Source organism: Passer domesticus, chromosome 9, assembly GCF_036417665.1.
Source record: "Passer domesticus isolate bPasDom1 chromosome 9, bPasDom1.hap1, whole genome shotgun sequence".
Taxonomy (NCBI): domain Eukaryota; kingdom Metazoa; phylum Chordata; class Aves; order Passeriformes; family Passeridae; genus Passer; species Passer domesticus.
Window position 1 is genome coordinate 41,005,006 of NC_087482.1, and position 21,439 is coordinate 41,026,444.

A 21,439-nucleotide genomic window follows, 5' to 3' on the forward strand; every position below is an offset into this window, starting at 1 on the left:
ACTGACCCCAAGGGAAGAGCTGGTTTGGTAGTGACAGCCAGGACAGGGTAACCTGCTCTGCCCTGGAGCATCCAGCTTGGAAGGGCTCTTCAAGGTCCACCTTTGAATTAATCATGCTCCTTGTGAAACTTGATAAAATATATGCTCACTGGACCTGATGAGGATGGTTTGGCTTATTTTGTCTGTTGAGTTTTTTTTTTAAGGTAAGGGTAAGGAAGGTTTTTCTTTCCTCCCTTGCACATTGCACCTGACATGATAAATCTTGGAACAGTAATGAGAACAAGTTAGTATGGGACTATATTTTCTCTTCTCATAATGAGCTTTGTCATGGAAATGGATTGATTTTATGTCACTTTCTTTCCTCTTTATAATTTTTATGGGTAGAATGAGTTAGCAAAATTTTCTCTCTCATAAATTCAATACAAATTTGTCTTAGCCTACGTAAGTCTGTGTTTGTTTTGGCCACCTATCTCACAGCTCCCCTGTTTACAGCATGGGAAAGAAGGGAAATGGCCAATCAATCAAAATCTGGAATACTGAAAAGGTCACAGCCATTCACATGGCACCAGCATCCCCTGCAGCACCGGGCATTTCCCTGCTGCTGCACCACTCCAGATGTGCCTCCTTCTGCCTTCCCTGCGGCTTCCCCAGGCTCTGGAGAAACGGGGGGAAATTCAGCTCTTACCTAAAGGAAACCAAAGCAGGAGGAATGGCAGTGAGAGGTTGGTGCCTGCTCCAGCCAGAGCAGATGTCCCGTCTGGCCCACGGCGAGGAGCCACGCTCGTCACTGCTGCCACCCTGCCACTGGGACTGCCAGCCCCACGGAGGGAAAATGGATTAAACATCCACCAAATTCACCCAACTGCTCTTCCCCGTAGCCCCAAAAAGCTGCAGACTGGATTGATGAATCGTTTCCCCCTGAGTGCTGCATAGTTTTCTCCATCCTCTCCGAATTTCTTGCTTACCACCTTTAATAAATCCTTTTCCCTCCAATTCAACAGCTGCCACTGTGGCAGAAAAGCAATTTTTACCCAGTACACACAAACAGATGAGGGGCTGAACTTTAGGTGTTCCTCCTTGTAGGGCTAAACTGGAGACCTGCATATCCATTGGTGCCCATGTCTCATTGCATAGACTAATTTAAACTTGAAAATCCTCTAAAAAGACAGCATGGAAATAAAAAAGGATTTTGTCTTTCTGCAGCTGTGTGAAAAATGACACACAATGTAATGACTACAAGTAGGACTACAAGTTGTCTTCTGCAGCCCAAAACAGCAGGGCAGAAGGTGATGTCCAGCACACAACAGCCTCAGGGTAAACGGAAAGGTGGCCTAGCCTCTGCTAGGTAAGAACATGGGTTTTAGAAGTCAAAATGGACCAAAAGTTTAAACTCATAATGAACCTCATCTCAGACCTCTGGAAGCTGTAACCCTTTGCAATAAGACTTCATGTAAGAGACCAAACCACTACTTAACAGGTTTTTGGATGATGACTCCTTTAAATGGGAAGACTGCATAGGAGAAAAAATTAAGGAGGGGAATTGCAATTTTGCATTTTATGTAATGAAAACAATGAGGGGATGAAGGGAACATGCAGCCGTTGTTTTACAAATTGAGTTGTGGAAGCCAAGCTCCATCTTTTCTGCCATTAAGGATTCACATCTGGAGATAAGAGCTTAAAATCCAATATTGCTTTGAAAACAATGCACAGACACAGCTTCAAGTTGTTGACTTAGTTGCATTTTACAGGTACTGTGGGCACTACACTTTGCAAAACAGCCCCATCAGACACTGCAGAAAGGGAGGAAAAATGAGGCAGACCCAGGGACAAGCAGAGGGAATCTCCCTCTCCCTTTTCCATAAGGATTAACTGCCCTCTATCAGCACCTCAAAACCATCACACTAATACGTGAGAGAAGAGACCAACTCACCATTGAGAAGGATTCATTTTTATCTTCATCTTTAAAGAGAAGCTTTAGGAAATGTGGAAAAAAATAATGCAGCAAATACTGGTTTAAACCACTGGAAAATTTTAAAGCTCATTATATAAGGGGAACAAGTCCTAGAGAAGGAGAAAAAATATTTTTCTATTGAACAATGCCAGCATGCAGACAAATGGGCATCATCTGGCTTTTTGAAGGCATGAAGCTTGGAAATTAGAAGTCAGCTTCCATTGAGAGAGAGGGAGCAAGAAAGGAGTATATTTAGCTCCTGTGATGCTAATACTGGCAGGTTTGTATCCCTTTTCCTTCTACAGGGTAGCTGATTAAACAGCCACTGATACAGGGAATCTGGAATGTACAACCAATGCATAAGAAAGAGCTCTGACTGTATTCACAGGAGAAAATAAATAAAGAACTCAAGGTACTCTATTTTAAAATACCCAAATTCTTGGGGTTTTTTTACAGCAAACTGTGTTATTTTGCCTCAGCACTGTTGGGAATAAGTGTAACTGTAACTAAGCACTACTAGAGGCAATAGAACAAAATCCCCCAGCCCAGTCAGCAGTGATGGGCTCTTGCTGAAATCCTCCTCACTCTTGCTACCACGAGTTCTGAAGCTGGGCAAAGTAAAACTTGGAGAAGCAAAAATCCTTCTAAATCCACCCAAACACAAGGATGTGGGGGCACTGCAAGTGCAGAACCCAAGGGGCCTTCTTCACTGAAATTTGTTTTTACTCCTGGATGAATCCTGACACCCACTTGGAGGGAAGCAGGGCAGGAAGGAACATGCTGAAAGTGAGCTCCTGGTTCCAGGGCTGTGACAGTCTGTCCAGCTGCACAGTGACCAGCTAACTGGCAGTTAATTGGCTTGTCAGACAGTTCTAAATATTCCTTTTTGCCATAAGTAGTAGGGATGGGGGGAAAAAGCCACCTGGGAGAGAGCATTGGTTTTCTGTGTTGCAGAGTTTTTGGATAAATCATATTTTCTTGGCAGCTAATACAGATTTGTCCACAGAGCTGTTCACCTCAGCTTGTTAATATAGGGGCCCTCAGATATTGTTCACATATGAATGGAGTTATGAAAGTGTGCTGTGATTTATAGGCACCTTTCAGTTTACAGCTTTGATTTACTTAGGCTGGGATTTGCTTCTTTAGGGAGTTCTGCACTGGCATTTGCAAAGCACCAGACCACAGCAAGTTGTGAAGGACTTGGCAGCCCAGGAGCAATAGTTGCTGTACATCCTTAGAGAGGCAGAGTGCTCTGAACAAGGGCAATAAGGAATGTTTACCCTGAAAAAGCTCTTTCAAAAAATCTGGTTCTTCCGCAGCATTTCTTTACCATCTTACAGCCTGTAAGGAGCCACCCAGGACAGAACTTTGAGCAAATACGTCCTTCATTTCTTAAATCAGGAAAAGTGTCTCTTGCCCTGATTAATACATCTGGAAGAGGTGAAGTGATTTGAACATTGCTCCTTTCCATCACCACCTCGTTGGCTTTGTTTGGCACCTCTTGCTCCCTCTCTGCAGCAGGACAGAGCAGTCCTTTGGTGCACAGGGCATCCCAAAGGAGGGCTTGGAATGCAGATGCTTGGAATGCAGATGCTGAGCAACCTCAGCACATTGACTCTTCTCCTCCTCCTGCCTCATCCTGCCCATTTGGAGCTGGAGGACAACCCTGATCTCCTTGGAAAGCTGCTATGAGTGGCTGACACTCATTTCCAAGCAGTGAAATGTGGTTTACAAGCTCCTTGGCAGCAATCTTTAGGGCCCACAAATTATAAGGCAGTGGGAATGCTGTCATACCCCTGTACCTCTAGAGTCACATCCACTTCTTTGTTCTCCTGTCACTGATGTTTACTGTTCACCCAGGTCTCTCTCTGCCCAGCCAAAAAATGCTTCATGCTGGAGAATTTCAGGGGAATGGGCGCACACACAGAGGGCTGGTACCATAAAAAATACAATATTACCGCAAAAAGAAAAGGAAAAGGAGTTTAACAGGGACCATGGAGTGTTATCTTGATAGAAACAGCTAATAATATGATGGTATCATTTTATCTCTTTTTGCTGTCTATCTGGTATGAAGATTCCTCTTACGTTCATGCCACCAGAGCTGAAAATTTAAACAAAACTTACATAATTTAACACTGCTTGAACATGGGTGACAATGATTTGCCTTCATTTTTGTTTTAATTAATCCCAGTTTTGCTGTTAGGTTGGTTTGTTTGTTTGTTAATCCTACAAATGAAATTAAACCAAAGCTGTTATACATGAAGGGCTTGCATGGATCAGATCTTTTAGTGTCATATTATGTTATTTTATACAAAAATGATTAGCTAGTAATTGGTTTAATGGAAGAAAAAACAAACAAAACCCTTGATGAGTATTTCACAAGCCATGCATGGCTGAAATTATGCTAGCTGTGCAGAGTACCAGTGCTTTGTGCTGGACACTGACTTGCTCCCAGTGAAACCAGCAGAGATATTCCAGGGTGGGAGCAAGCTGAGAGGCAGGAACAGACAATGAGCAGCTGATGTAATTCACTGTGGTGCCACTGATGCTGGCACTTGTGAGCTGAGTAATTATTCCAGTAATGAACATCTCCTGCCTCTGTAAGGTGCTCCAAGTGGTGCAGGAATATCCCAACTTTTGGTTCTCTGTGTCCCACACCTCCCCAGACTTGCTGTCCTTTGCCACAAAGGCAGCTGTGGTAGATAGCTCTATAAATCATGGGGACATGAAAATTTGGTTCAGCACCCTGTAATAGCCCGGATTATCCCACAGCTTGGTGGTCTGCAGTGGCTCAGCATCCCCCAGCTCATCCATCTGGACCTTTGAGTCTATCCCAAAACCACTGAGCAAAAGTTTTGATGCTGCAGTGCCAGAACGACAGCAGAGAAGCAATTAAAGCTTTTTAAAGAATCTATAAAATCTTCTACATACTGCATCAAAATTTTAAGCGTCACTTTGCCTTGGTGTCTGTTTAGAAATTCGACTCCATTCTGTTAATACCAGGGGAACTGAGTTAATGTGCCCCAGAAGAGGATATTTCTCTTGTTTTGATCAGTGGCATGACCAGGATATTTGTGTATTTTCTGTTCTAATGTCAGAGTGACTCGATGACATGCACAGGCTATTATTCAATAATGATGCCTAAATGGAGCTATCAGAAGGGTTATTATCAAGGTTATTAAAAAGCAATTCTTTCTGCCTTCAGTTTAACCATGAATTGCAGAGCAAACCATCATCTAGGTGAGGACGTGCATATTAATCAAGAGGCTTCCTATGGTCTACCTAGATATCCCAAGCCTGGATAATGATTGATTTGCTCTGCTCTTAGATTAGCACACAATCATCCAGGGGTGTTGAACATCTGACCAGCAGAGTTAATTCATGATGCTTGGCATCCATTTTGCAATTGCCTCACATCTGTTCTTTCTGGCTGAGACACTACATTTCTTTTAAGAGCCCAGAAAATGGCATATAGAGAAATATTTGTGGTGCAGGCAATGGTCCTACTAAAACCACTTTCACTTCAACATTTTCCAGGAGAAATAAGCTTTCTATAGAACAATATGCCAGATGCTAAGGCATGGAAAATGCCAATAATTTTTCAGCAATCATTTGTAGCTAGCTGTCCAGAATTGCATTCCTAGGCAAATCAAATTTAATCAGGTTAGTTCCTAATGAGCCTGTGAGCACCATTTGGGATGAGCACCTACTTTGGGGAAATGTATTTAATTTCACTTCCTGCCCTGCTAAGGTAGAGGGCAGCTCCACATTGCTGTCACGTGCTTGCAGCAAACCCTGAATGCAACAGGAGCTGCATCTGTTGAGCCATTTCTTTGAACAGACCCATCAGCTGCCTCAGGACTTTCCTGCTGACTCTGCACTGTCAGGACACACATTTCAGGCTTGCCACAGTGCTGTCAACCTGACCAACACATCCTGTATTAAATGGTTTCCCATTTGCTGTTATCATCATTTTCACAGGCTGCACTTCAGCTTTGCTGTGCACTTCTAACACTTCCAATATTGCATTTTGCAAGTGAGGAGAGCAGAGATGCCCATGTGTCCAGTCCAACTCCTTTTCCTGGCAGCCTGAGGGTGACAGCCAAAATTACAAATGGTCACTAAAGGCAGGCAGGCTTGCTCTGGTCTATCCCTCAGTTATGTTATCAAAACTGCTCATCCTGTCCTGGGAAGTTGTCAAGGATGAAATGTGCAGAAAAAAATTGTGAGGGTGGATTTAATAAAGATTCTTCTGAGAAATATTGTTTGCACAATCAATAAAAAGCTTTGGAGGGGCTCTCGGGGCTTTTGGGCAGTGATTTGAGCATAAGGAGCTTCAACAAAATGGGAGATACAGGCATTTCAGAGGGGGCACTGAGATTTACCCCCTTAGGTTTAGGTGTTGTGTGGCAGGTGCTGATGGACAGCCCTGTGCTGTGTTTTAAAACACTGCTGTGAAGAGTGACAATGATTACACTGATTTGGAACAGCTGCCAAAAGTGAGAGGAAGGGAAGAGTTTTCATTTGTATGCAGAAAGAAATAACTATCAAAAAGTGAAGTGTATTCTGAATTTCACATCTTCCATGGAATCAGCAGCCTGGAAGCTGGATTCACAGTAAATAGAGCAGGGTCAACCCAAACTACTTCAGTGGAAGCAGATGAAAAGCCTTGCGGAGAATAATCTCACAAACCTACACACTCCTATTGAATAATTCAGTGCATGGAAACTCATGTTTAGTTGTTTCTTCTGCTCATAAAACACAAAATACTAGGACTCTATATTTCTGATGTGATGGCATAAACTGAGCTGAGCAGCACTTTGCTCTGAGGAGGTTTAGGTGTTTTCTGATAAAAATCCCCCTGTACAAGTACTCTCCCTGTTAGTGGGACAGACCTTACTACACACAGTACTGTTAGAGCCCTGCTTCCCCATCCACCAAGCCCAAAGAGATATTCACTTCTGGAAAAGCATCTTTACTACAACTTGGGATGTACTTCAAGCTTCTACCATGGAATAGCAAATCACCCCCTGGGAACAAATAAAGCAACAGAGTTTTGCATCCCCCCTTCAGAGCTGAGTACCAAACACAGCTAACCCAACCTGCTTTAGAGAGAAGCTGTTGGAGTAAATTCTTCCTCTTTTATGAGAAAACCTGTTTTTAGAGAGGATTTAGCAAACAGAAGAGCACCCAGCCCACAAATCTCTCCAGAGTAAAGCCTCATGCGAGCTACAAAGATGGGATGCTGGACTGGCAAAGCATTTTAATTATGCACAAAAGAAAAGAAAATAAGTTTTGGGGAGCAGAGGTGCTGAGGGCTGGGCTCTGGGTGGAGCTGAGGTGCCCCAGGATGGGCAGCACTGGGGTGGGGACATGGGGTGTGGGGTTGGGTTCTTCTCATCACCAGGGCTTGCTTGAGCCCAGCTCAGCAAAGTGGACTCCTGCGGCCTGATAATTTATGCCTTGTTATGCCTCAGCTCTGTAATTCACCAAAATAAAGAATAACATTCCTGTAACAGAGATTAATGGTTGTCAGGCTGCAAAGTAATTTTTCAATATGAAATGGAGCAAAACTTACATTTTTAGCACAATTTCCCAGCTCAGTGATGCACCTGGTAATAATTATGATTTACATTAACCATAACATCATCCTTCTTATATCAACTTGCCTTAGTGAAGAATGAAATAGGTTCTTGTTAAATGTTTCATGAAACAATTCAAATTACATATGCTAAAATTTCCCAGCTTCCACTAGCCAGGCTAAAAATCAACAATAATAAAAATTATGTGCTGCTGTAAACCCCTGATTCTATGTTAAGAATTAGGCAAGTAGAGCTAGTTAAGAGCTCTTGTGGTTAAATTAATTATAAGAACAGTTGAGAAAAACTTCAAGTCTAAAATAATGACGCAACTGCAAAACTCATTTTATGCAGATTTTCCACGTGCTGAGACTGAGTTCAGGCTCACTTTTTCCTATAAGAATTTGCCTGTAACAAAACAAAAGAGGAACAAAACCTCTGCTATCCCCAAAGTCAGCAAAGTTCAGCCCTTCAGACCACCTAATTAATTAACTTCCAGGCAGCAAGGCTGCAGAAAAGCAAAGGAGTTGGTAATTTGTTGCTTTGCTAATCTAGGGCCTGAGTGGGTCCCTCATTCTCCAAGGCAGGATGAAACACTTTCCTAGTGGAGTTTCGTGCCAATATATAATAAACTCCTACAACAAAACCAAAAGACAATGTATTTTCCCTGGAATTTGTGAGGAATGCAAAAAATTTACATGCTAAAACATTACATTAAAAAAAAAGGCACTGGAAGAGAGTGAATTATTTGTCTTAGAAACACAGACAAATGAAATGCAGAACAAATGGAACACTAAAGAGCAGGTAAATTAATTTGAATAATGGGATTATGATTTATGATTTTCCTATTGCAAGAGCGAGCTTCAATTCCACAACCTTTAATTATTCACTGGTTGCACAAAAGCTGCTCTGCTCCCATGCACGGAGCACCAGGAGCCCAGAGAGGAGTCAGGGGAGACCTCAGGCACCACGGATTGTCCTGGCTTCTCTTCTGAGGTCCTGCACCTCTGCCAAGAGAAGCCCCTTGCCCAACGGCTTCCCAGGAATCCAGAAACCCTCCCTCCCTATAAATATACTCCTTTCCACTTCAACAGCCCCTGGAGCACCTGCTGGAGACAGAAATGCCCAGGTTAGACTGCAGGATGCTCCCTGCCACAGCTCAGGAGCCTGCTGCTGTTTGGGGAGCAGCACTGGGGGCAGCTCACCCCAGAGGAGCAGCCCCAAACCCCAAACCTGCAGCAGCCAGCTGCTGCCAGCGTGGCTCTTGGCGACAGGGACAGCTGATTTTGGCACCTCCACTGCCTGGCACAGGGGTGCAGAGCTGCCCAGGCAGCAGCTCAGCCTCTCCAGCCCAAAGGGCTGCTGCATTTCCTCTGGCTCACTCCGTCCCCATCAGCTGAGCTGGGTAACAGCCTCTGCTGCTGCCTCTGCCAGAGTAAAGTTCAGCACTGAATCATTAATTAGGATGACTGGATACTCTGGGATTTAAACTAGTGATTAATGAGCCTCTCCAGCTCTAGCTCCATGTGAACAACTATCTAGTTCATGTTATATTTAATTTATTTAAAAAAACCTCGCCAAGGTAGTAAATCTTGCTCAGAAGAATTAGTGGAGAAAGAAAGAACATACTACATTTATTACATTGCTTGCAAGATTATATTCACACTCTCTTGCACTAATTCGAATGTCTTCTTTAGAGAGATAATAAAATTTATGGTTTAAGGGTTTCTTTGTAAATCTGTTTAGATTGGAAATGGTGAAGGGAGTACAGATAGGGTAAAGGTGATAGGGCAAAGAAAATGGGTATGGCAAAGAAAGCAAAATAATTCAGATGAAGCAAAAATAAACTTCATTGTCCTTACTCATTTTGGTATAAAGCTCCCTAGCCCTTTGTGGTAAGACAGAATATTCTGCCAAACCAAGCAATCCACTGTTAATTACCTTGCACAGGAAATTTGAATTGCACTGGCTGCATCACACAGGTGCTCAGACATCCTGGGTTTCCTGGTGGTTTTTGCTGTTCTTAAGCAAAGGTTACAGTGTGGGGGTGCGTGGCAAATGCACTGAAAACACAATTTGAACTAATCTGTTCAGAGCATTAATCCACCCCTAAGCTCCCCTCACTGCTGTAGGATATAAAATCAAAAGCTGGGATCGCGGCTGCTGGGGCAGTGCTTCCCCTCACCTCTGCAGGCAGACACCAGGAACTCAAAGGCCACCAGTCTCAGATAATCCCTCTAACTGTGCCCAGTGATCTCCTCACCAGGAGTCAGCCCAGGGTATCTGCGAATTTCCATATGTTTGAAGCTCCTCTCTCCTCTTTTATCTTTGTCTGAAAGCTGTCAAAACGCAGCTACAATTTCATAGGGTAATGAGAAAGAGATTAAGGAACGCACACATCTGTCACCTAAATATGTGCAATGAGGAGAACATAAAATAAATAAAATTAGGAGCCCATAAAAGCAAACAGCAGCAGCTGAATTGCCTCCTACACCAGGTTAACTCCTGCACCCCCAGCTGCAGCAGCAGCACCTCTGCAAGCCACAGGCCCATCCACAGCAGCTCCCGGGGTATTTTCATTATTTCCAGCCTTGTCTCCAGGGATGGAGGTGAGAAGGACAAGCATGCTCTCCATCCAGCCCATTCCCCTTTGCCATGGGGCAAACCTAAACCCTTTGTGACAGCTGTGCCTCATCTTTCATGGAGCTGAATGAAAACACCCAAATTTCAAACCAGCTGCAAAACCCAAGCAGAGTCTTCATGCAGCACTTTAAAAATACACCATTATTAAGCCTAAAATGTTATTCTTTGGGATTACTCCAGTATTATCTATGGAAACACTATCAGCCCTCAGCTTTCCTCATATGTACAAGACTGAAGAGATCAACCCAAACCTGTTCAGAGGCAGGAGAGCTCCAGTTTTCCCAGTTTGAGCTGGGATGTCCACAGCTCTCTGCACAGGAGGTAATGGAGATGGTGGAAATGGGCTCATTCTCTCTTTATTTAAGCAATAATGTCCTAGCAAACCTCACATTTTCAGCCTTTACCCAGAAATGGTTAAGCTCCTAAATTGGCTCCATTATCACCCAAATGAAGACACATACCAGTTAGCTAATTATGTTTCTTACCAAACTCGTGAATAATTAAATATTTTATTGTGATGTTACAATTTGTATTTATTATCCTTTGCTAAGGAGTGAAATTAAACATAACGAGGTCTGTTAGTGCCTCTTTTCAGAGACAAGCCTGCATTATAAGCACCTATATCATTGGCACCAATGGTGATTAATGGGTTTAATTTACTTGACTTGCATATGTTGGAATTTGTGAGGGGGAGAGAGAAGGAAGCTCGGATTGTTAAAATCCTTTTAATTAGACTAATAATGCCAAGTTTGCATGTGTTAACTAGGGTGCACTATTAATTAGTTTTAGTAGGCTGTTTTCTGAAAGGTGGCACTGCAGCATTCAGGCCTGTCTCGTGATCCCAGGAGAGCTGGTAAGATGACAAACAGAGCATGACATTACACATAACTGCAAACAAACAGCCTTTAATCTTTCTGGATGAAGAATTGGGGGTAATTGATGGGCAAAACACTCGCTGCACTCTAGCTGCCTCTTCCTCTTGTTGCCTTTACTGGGTGTAACTCATCCAGCTACAGCACAGCCCATCCTCAGCAGTGGTAAAATTGTAGTTATGGATCTCAAGCCCCCCAAAACTGACAGCTGAGGCTTTGTTCACTCGCTGAGTGCTCAGTTCTGTGGTTTCACAGCTAAAATAGCTCTTCCAGTGCAGGAGGCAGCAGGCTGGACAGACTGGTCCCTCTGGCAAACAGCTTTCCCTGAGCAGTCTTCATCATTATGTGGAGCTCAAAATCCAGACATGTCTAAAACCTCTTTTGATTCATTGCTGAAATGTATTTACTGACTAAATCATTTCCTACATGACAGGGAGCCTATTTATTACTTTGATTTCTATTTGGGCAGCACATGATCAAATAGGGATCTGCTCTCCTGACAGAGGCACCTAAAGTTTCCCATTTTTAAAGATGCTTTTTAGAGACACCACATTAATTCCCAAGTGTCTCACACTGTATTTTGGTCGCTACAAATTAACTACTATTAATTTAATAACTTTTAATATACTCATCAATTAATGATATTTAATATTTTCCATCCTCAGCTTTTTGTCTCTGTTTGTTAGCAGCCTCTAAGATAAACCTTGTCCTTCTTAGTCCTTTTTTAGGGGAAAAAATCCCATTAAGCCCAGGTTCATCAATTACAATACCCCTACTTGTATAACTGATCTAGATGATGTGTGAGGGGAACAGTCAAGCTACAGACAATGGCATGTTCTGTTCTTTGGAGCCACAATAAAAACAGATTTTCAGCAAATCTTGCCTTGCAGAGGACATGGAGCTGAAACTGGGTTCTTGGTGAGGCACATCCCTCCTCTCCCTACTACAGCTGTTCAACTTGAGTATTTAAAATATCCTCCCAGCCTCGTAGTCAGTCTGCTCAACTCCCACTGAGACTTGCTGAGCTGTTTTCAGCCTAAGCAAAGACAGATCAGGAAAGCCAAGCCTCAGAATTCAAGTCTAAAAAAAGAAACCCCATCATGTTCCCACTCTTTAAAGCAGGAGCCAGGGCAGATCTCTCTTGCAAACTTCACAAAAAGGGTTTGAGGCAGAGGAGTGCTCTGCTGGAAAGGCTGTTAGATCTGTTTGCTAATCTGCCTGTGCCAGGCAGCCCTTGCATCTCAAGCAGAGGCTTTCCTGCATCCTCCCACCCCTGTAATTCCATTTTCACCCAGGTGTAAGCCAGTTCTATCATCCTGCTGAGGGACTGCTCTGCATTGCCAGCTCAGGTCTTTCTAGGCAATATGTACACATTTTTCAAACATTTCCATTCACTTTTTTTTTTTCCTCCACTGTATCAAGCTTTCCTGATTCAAAGTGCACTAAAACAAAGGGAAAGGTCCCCATGACAGTGACTTTGGTGTCAGGTTCCAGGTAGAGGCAGCACTTTGAGGATGAGGCACCCAGACCCTGAGCTCATTTACTCTGTCACCATCTGCCATGCCTTAGAGATGAGAAAGCCACCAGCAGTTTAGTCCACAAGTAGGCAGAGGTTAAATTAAAGTTATAGCTACACAGAGCTGTAAAAAATGCTGGGGAACAGTGATAGGTGTTCAAAAGGGGAGGCAGAAGAGAGGAGAGTCAGTTCCAGAACATGTGCAAGTCCCTTTTTCTGTGTCAGCTGACACCAGAGCAGCTTGGGGCTGCAGTTCCTGAATTTGTCTGAGATGGGCAGGCAGTGCCCAGCACAGGTGAGGGTCACAGCTGAGCCAGAGCTGCATTTCCAATTGCCACTACCACAAAACCTCCAGCAACACCTTACTGCAGCTATTAAGGCATTGCCTGACAAGTGATGTGTCTGGCAATGCACTGCCTGTGTACTTGGACTTCCCCCTGTGATGAGTGGGGGAGTTAGTGGCAAATAAACCCATTTTTTTACCATTTACCAACAGCTAGGCTGTGAGCTGCCTTCTCAGTCAGACCTTGTCAGCCTAAACAGCAGCACACTCTGGAGTGCTGCCCTGGGATTTGGAAGGAGACACTTCAGATCCTTCAAGGAAAATGGGTTATGGCCATTCACTGCTGCTACAGCACATCACTGGTTTGCACCTGGTGCTCTGCTCACAGCCACAGCTTAAAATCTGCCTGGCAATAAGGAATGAGCCTGCGCATTTCTCCATAAATATGGGTAAAAGCATGTTTTGTTTGGCACAGGTTATTCTCCTGGCTGCAATGAGGCTTTAGCCATGACTAAATCACCCATGGCAGGTAGAGATTCCAAAATTGTGATAAAGATTTCTGGCACAAACCCCACCTTCAGGTGGGGAATCCAGGAGATTTTCTCTGTGAATATTTTGAACACTCTGAGGCATTTTTTCCCTAGCTGGGATAAGGTGAACTCTCAATCATGCTTAAGAAATGTTTCAGTCTGAGTCTTTAACCTTTCTGATAGAATTTTGGACTCCAAACCAAGTAAATTGTGGGCTAGCAAGTATTTCAAACCACAGTGCTATTTCACATTACGAACATAACCTAAATCTTAAAAAAAAAAAAAAAAGAAAAAGAAAAAAGAGTATACTTTTAAAGAATCTTCAAATTCTAGTAAAAAAAACACATAGCATCCACAGTTCAAAACTAAAATATCAACCACATCAATTCTAGGCTAGGCTGTGATCTCCAGAATTTAGTTTCCCAACATAAATGAGAGAAATACCAGGTCCTTCCACACAGATGAGGAAATACGCTTATTTTTAATTCCTTCTGGCAACTAAAGAATACCTATCACAGCTGGAACAAAGACACCCAGAAGAAAATAGCAGAAGGAGGTTATGATAATAAGCTTATTTTCATTACAGTAGGATTATATTTTAAACCTTTCATTAGGCTCTTAAAATTTCAGAACATGCTTCTCGGTGCCTACATTTTTGAAAGACAAAAGAAAAACAAAACGAAAAAGTAAAGTCTGACTCCTCTGGATGAACCCAGTTTTGTTGCATAGAGAAGATATTATATTCAGGGGACATCTAACTCTGGTTATGACTAGAATCCTGCATGTCTTCATTTACAAAGTCCTGTTGGAGTCTGTGTGTCCTAAGCACAGGCCCTTTGAAGCATTGCTAAGTGGGGTAATTTGATTGCACGAGTTTTCTTGTAAAAATTATTGTCTTTCTGGATGTCTAATTAAAATAAAGATGTAATAAAGAATTTATGGTTTTAATTAGAGCATAGATCTTAAAGCAATTATAATGTGATTAATAATTCCTTAACAGGCTTTCTTAGACAAGATGAAGAAAAGAAGATTTGGGCCCCATGAAAAATCAATATGCATTACTCAATTACATTAACGAGGCTACACAAAGCAGTCTAGGCCCCAATTAAATTGCTCCTCATGTTAAACTGGCAATGGAGCCTGTGCTTACTAATGAGTCCATCTATTTGTTTAGTCATTTTGAGGTTTTTGAGCTATGGGGTTTTGTGGCCCTTGTGTTGGAAAGATGCAAAACACCAACGTGCTTGTGGCCTCATCCTGCCTGGGTTAAGGTTCACAGGACAGGGTGAGCAAGGTTTGCTCCAGCATCAAAATCCTACAGCTCCAGGTCCTCAATACACACCTTGGAGTCCATCAGCACTCCAGGAGCCACAGGCAGAAGGTCTGCACAAGGGCTCCCTTGCTTACATACTAAAATTAAAATAAACAACTGAGCAAGGACATAATACAAATCCACAATGAATGGTGAATCAAAGCTGGGCAGGAAAGATTACTCCCTGTTTCTCATAAAAGCAAGAGCTCTAGATAGCCTGATGAATGCACCTGGGAGCAGGTATGAAAGTAACCAAAAGAAATATAACCTCAAGAAACAGGCCCACAAAAGGTTCTGACAAAAATATATTTAAAAGATCAAGAACCTAAGTTGATTCAAAAGGGGAAGAGGGAACTCACTGATAGACAGGTGTTCTCCTAAAGGTCCAGATGCCAGTTTGGTGAATCCCAAACACAGGGATGGCCCAAGGACATCAGAGAACACCCAGACCTGCCCATTCTTGTGTTCTTCACCATTTGCACCTGGTTTCTGTCAGGGACAGGACACTTTTCACACAGTACAGCTGTTTTCTTCTTCCTTGGCTCTTTTTTAGGTGATGGTTTGGTAAATATGGATGAGATGAGGTGGGGATGAGTATTTGATGTCCAATTTGTGTGTCATCACTGAAATTTCTACCAGAAATATTATTTTGTCTTTCATTAATAACCTGGCTGAACTGGTAGAGCAGAGAATTGGATAAGTTCATATTTTACAGATAAAATGAACTTTAAAAAAACTAACATGGTTATACACTCACTCATGCAAAGACAGCTCATCTGACCGAGCTGCCCAGCAAATGAAGCCACACTAATTTAAATGTACTGCAGAAGGAAAATGATCCCACACCAAACTTCTAATTTGTCATTCTGTAATATGGACTGTGGCTTGGAAACTCACTAATTGGCCATTAAGAACACATTGTTATAGAGGTGGATTTCTGGTGTGTGAAGAACAAAACTCCCAAAATTCAGAAAGGAAGGAAGCACCACTCTCCAAATGAATGCAGGGGACATTGATGCTTCATTGTGCTCAGTCTCAGCTACCACAGAATTCACATTTATTTTGGCCCTGTCAGCTTGGGTGCCTCCCTGAGCCTCCACTGCTGCCTGTGAGTGATGCTGCCCCACTGCAGCCACTCACAAAGGTAAAGGTGCTGTCAGAGCTACCTCCAGATCTCATTGCCTGGGTACATCCTGTGCTTCTCTAAAGTTCTTAAAGCTCCCTTGAAAAATGCAGCACCCTTCAGCCACATGACTGCAGGAATTCATGGTGATTGCAAAGAGCTGGTCACATTAAGACACAAAATATTCAATTATTGCAATGGGGAATTAAAATTTATTATTTTATTCCAAGGTGATGCTGTGATTTCAGTTATTTGAAAATCTGGTTCTAAAAATCCTTTAAAACCCTTTGAAAGGAGTGCAAGGTATTCCCAAGATTTTCCCCTCATGTTTTTGTCTCTCCTGTCCATGTTTGGGTTTTCTCAATGCTCTGTGTGACTGAGGGTTTCACCAGACACAGGACAGGGAGGGAGCACATTTCAATTGCAAGGACAGTTCCTGGCAAGGTCCTGTGCTCACTCCCCTGTCCCCAAGTTCTGTCTTTGCTTAGCACACCCTTTCCTCTCATTATTTCTTTTCATATCTCTTTTTCCATCAGGAAACCATTTGCCTTGGCATGCTTTTTCATCTTCTCATTTACATGTCTCCTGCAAGACAAACTCCAGCATTGATTTTACCACAAGATAATGTTAATAGGATCAATAAACCACAATGACTACATCAAAGTGTCTGTTCTTCACCCTCCAGGGCTGCAGAAGGTGCTTTAGCCTCAAAGTACATCCAATACAGCCTCTCTCACTCTTCTTGTCTACTCTTATGCATGAGAGACTGTCTGTCTGCCAGGTGGAAAATAAATTACTAGCTTGTTGGAATAATTTAAATTTTAATACTGCTTCAGCACATATTAAATATTACTGATGCAATTAAAAAAATAGACAATCAGCTCAATGCATCTAAAAATGGGTGTGGTGTGCCCTGAGAGGAGTAAACGAGGTCTGGTGGGAAGACTGCTGTGAGCACAGATTTCTCCTTCACCTAAAGAATTATCATCTGGTAAAAATCAAATGTCCCATTTCATTCAGGTCAGCCACCATTTAATGATTTTTCTAGGGGGAGATAGGTTCCCTACAAGCCAGATCCTCTAGGATGCACAAAAGCATAATTTTCAGCAGATTAAAGGAAATTATGTCCTCTTCAGTTTCTTGGTCCTTTGCCAAAGGTCACAAAATAGGAATGGTCCTGGTTAAAGGATTGGGCTACAGGATTTTCACCAGGAAGGTTGCTCTGGCTCCTTCAAGCACTGCCAGGAAGAACTCACATGGTCCCAAACTGGTTTTTTTTCATTATTCTTTTTGCTTGCAACCAATATCTGACACTTGAACTCAAGGCATTTTGCAATAAAAGACCTGAAAGCCAACCCAATTATTTTTCTCTAGGTCATATGAAGTGTTTCAGTGAAATGCTAATGATTTAATTCAACTTTCACATTTAACTGGCAAGTCCTGTAGGCAGAGCAGAGTTTGGAGGCATTGCAGGGTCTTGTCCAGGTGAGAGTTGGCCTGGGCTGACACCCGAGGACATCTCTGTGTTGGGGTGAATGGGAAACAGGTTTCTACCTCAAAAATAATCCATTTTTCAGTGTCTGATAAGGGTAAGCAGGTGTAACTCTGCAGAGGTTTAGAGGTTTAGACAGAGGATGTGAAGGCAGCCCAGCTGAGAGGCAGCACTAAAAGCCATCACATTCCAGGAGAGCCTGTGAAACAGGGCAGGGCTCAGCACCTTTCCTAGGAAATGTCTGGGAAAAATCCATGTGAAATCCAGCCAGCCTGGGTGAATCAAACCCAGCAGCTGCATTTATGAGACTTTACTGGAGACAACAGCTGAGATTTATAAAGCACTTCTGTAATTCAGCAACACAGTGCTACCAAAAATTCTTCCCTAAGGGTTCTTGTAAATCCAAAACCTCTAAAAACCAGATTTTCTGACTCTTTTCCTATTGATTTAAATGGACTACATTATCCCCAGAGCACCTTAAAGGTCTTATCAAAATTTTTTCAGTTTTTTATTTGTACATGCCAAATAAAGTCAAGGCTTTAACATTATACATAATGAAGCAGATTTATTCTGACAGATTAAGTTTGCTTAAATTTAAAACAAAGTTGAGGACTTTAAAAACGTAGATGAGATATCATCATATGGTAGGATGCCAGTTTAGCTCCATAAATATGTGGTTTCTATCTCTCTATTAAAAATAGTTCTGGAAGCTCAAAAAAAAAAAGTATCTGTACTTGTATTTAAATATTGTACTTATATTTAAATATTAAGAGCCCCATTATAAAAATTGTGCTCTAAAAATAAGCTGACAGTGAGAAAAAACAGCACAACATGCTCAGTTACACCAGTGCACATCAGTATTTTGGAGAGGGACTGATTTTTTTAAGGTCATTTGGAACAAACTCCTCCTCCATGCAAGAGCCAACGTGCATAGCTCAGGTCAGTAGTGTTTGTCTTCCTGAATCTTGAAATTATGAAATAACTTCTGATTTATTCCAAATTTACATTGGTGTAGAGCTTGTCCACATAGCAAAACTGGGGAAATGTATCCACATTAAAAGTAGACACCAGCATAAAATGAAATTGTTGAATCATATTTACTTTTTTGTAGGGATCATTATTTATGACTAAAAGAGCAATAATTTGATTTTTGTTTCTAAAGTGAATTAAGGTAAGCTCAATTAAATCCAGACCAATTCTGTATAAGACTGTCTTTTCAGAGATTTAATGCTATTCAGTGAGTTGGTTTTAAAATATACTTTAGAATGGTTTTACTGAGGGCCTCCAAGTTAGACCAGAGACTCTACACATACTTAAAAATTTACTTAAGCCCTTTTGTGACAAATAAGAATAATTTTTTGGTCTTATGGGTACAGTTTTTTCTTTTTTTTTTTTTTTTTTTCTTTATCATATAAACCTAGAATAGTTGGTATTAAATTAGAATTTTATCTGAAGGAAAAAGCCCAATTAAACACTCAGAAGAATACTGCAGGATTACTCCCAGTAATGTCCAAGGGAGATGGGAGGAACAGCCCCACGCTGTTCCATGGGATTAGCCAGGTAACTGGGGACTGGGACTTAATTTCATTATGTAATTACAATTTCCCTTTATTTGCTGTGATGATTTAGCTGTAGGTTGGCTTTCTAATATCTGCCATAATGACTTAACTAGCTCTGGGAGCACGGGCAGGATGAAATAAGAGCAGACAAGATGCATTCAGCTGAAAGGTCAAGCTGTGGCCTCAGCAAAGCCATCAGAGGCTGAGGCTCCCACCTGGCTGCAAAAACCCCACCAGGGGCTCTGGCCACAGTCTGGCTCATGGAGCCTCCAAACAGAATCTGGTCAAAGTGCAGCTGGAGAAATGACTTTAACCTTTTAGTAAGTGTCCAGTGCTAAGCAGATATGAACAGCATCCAAGGCAAAATGTCAAAGCAGAGCAACTGTGAGCAGTGGGGGAGTCAGGGAGGGACGTCAGGGCCAAGCCACACTCACAATGACAAACACTGCCATTTCTTTGTCTCCCCCTTCCATAGTAAACTGACTTTTTAACGATATGGGTAGCAGATTCCTCCCAAAAAAGTCAAGGCTTGCCAACTTACTGCCACTCTTAAATAATTGCAGTAATTCCTTTCTGAAATTCTTATTTGTATTTTTACTGTAATGACTGTAGAGAAAATCAGACTTTTCAAATGCACTTCAAAAAAGTCCTCTGGATCCTACTGGCAGGCTCTTTATCCAAATGGTTTGGTTCACACAGGTTTTACAGCTGTAATCCCTGTCTGAGGATGTGGATGCTCAGAAATGGCAATGAGGGTGAGCAGAGGGCAGGGCTGGTGCAGGGGGAGCCCCCGGAGCTGCCTGTGCTGTGCTCCAGCCCAAAAGAGCCTGCTTGTGTGCCAGGGAGGATGTTTTCAGCTCTGTGGGGGAAAAGGCTGATCAAAGCTCTGATTAAAGGGGGATCTCACAGGGTCAAACTGAGCTCCTTTGTTCTTCTGACTGTTCTAAAAAACATTGGCACTCAATAAAGCTCACTTCCCTCTTAAGGACATGCTGGCAATTAAACCCTTGCTTGGCCAGCTGGACCAGCTCAGATTTACTTTAGAAATGCAGAGGAAAGGGGTGCACCTTGAATCTCATAATCTGAATTCTCCCCATGTAATTCACTTTTTTCCCAAGCTGTTGAAGTTCCGTTTTAAATCACATTTTCATAAAGGCTGCATATGAAGTTAAACCAATGAAAGAATGTGTTTCCTCAGCCACTCAGCTCACTCATTCAAAACATTTAGACAATTTCTTTATGCCCTTCAGTCAAAACTGCAATAACAAAGGATAATTACACCAGAAATGCAGCAGTCCCCATCACACTTGAGGGTGCAGCACCCACAAAAACACTTGACTTCAAGAAAGTTTGGCTAGAAGGGAAAATACTTTTTATGACTATACAACCTCTAAAGACAAAACCAGGTCTGTTAGGCGTGCACACAGGCAGGGAATAAGCTGTGATTTTCATAAATAGTACCAGTTTTTAAGTGCAGTCCTCATAATTTAACCACTGCATCTCCCTGAGGAGAAAAGGGAAAGCACAAATCCAGTCTAGCAACTGTACAGCATAAAAAGTGAATCCTGTTTTCCAAAGCCTCTGTTTCTCAAACCAGAACCTTAAAATTGCTGAGCTGTAGCAACAACCTTTGAAACAACTCACCTAAGCCTTGTCAGTCTTATTTTGCTGCCCTGCTCCACCTAACCTGCCCCAAGGAGTCAGAAGTTGGATACAGGAGGCAGAAACTCAGACACAAACCCCCTTTCTTTACCAGGATTCCCAGACAAATGTTTCCTACAGGGCTGACAAGCCTTCCTTACTCTGAAGTCCTGTTACAGAGCACACTACAAAGTCCCTACAGATAAATATACAAACATTTTGAATATTTTCTAAGTATTAACAACATGTTTTGCAAGATGTAACCGAGCAATTCTTTCTACACTAAGGCATCTCAAATTTCTCTTTTCTTTTTATCTCTTCTTGCTTTTTTGTCAGATTTACACAAACCCTATCTTAGACACAGCATAAATTGTGGAAAAGGCCAATTACCTACTGCAATACAAACCATTAAAGAAAATGCATTTTTCCCCTTGCTCTGTGGTTTTACACAAAAATTAAAGGAAAAAAAAACCAAAAAAAAAACACAAAAAAAAAAACACACAAAAAAAAAAGAAAAAACTACACTGTGGGAAGAAATTTTTTAAACTTGTGTTAATTTCAAAACAATGAAGATTTTGTTCACAAAATTCTTGACAAGATGGAAATAATGCTCCTTCAAAAATCTACATAACAATTTAACCTACTATTACCAGTTCCTCAAAAGCAGTGATGTAAGAATAGAATTATTCTGAACATATCTCTGCTCCCAGACATGTGCAAAGCTGCATGAAGTTTCACATCTCCAACTTGCATTCTCAAGGCCCCACGAAGCTTCTCCTCCAAGGAAGCCACTGCCCAAGGGTTATTGACTGCTTACCTCTGAAAGTCACATGCATCCCAAAGAACTCAACCACAGCACTGCTGAACCCAACAAAAATCTGACCTTTTACACCAGAGCTTGCCTCTTGCTCCGCTGTGCAGGAAGAAGCAGGGCCAGA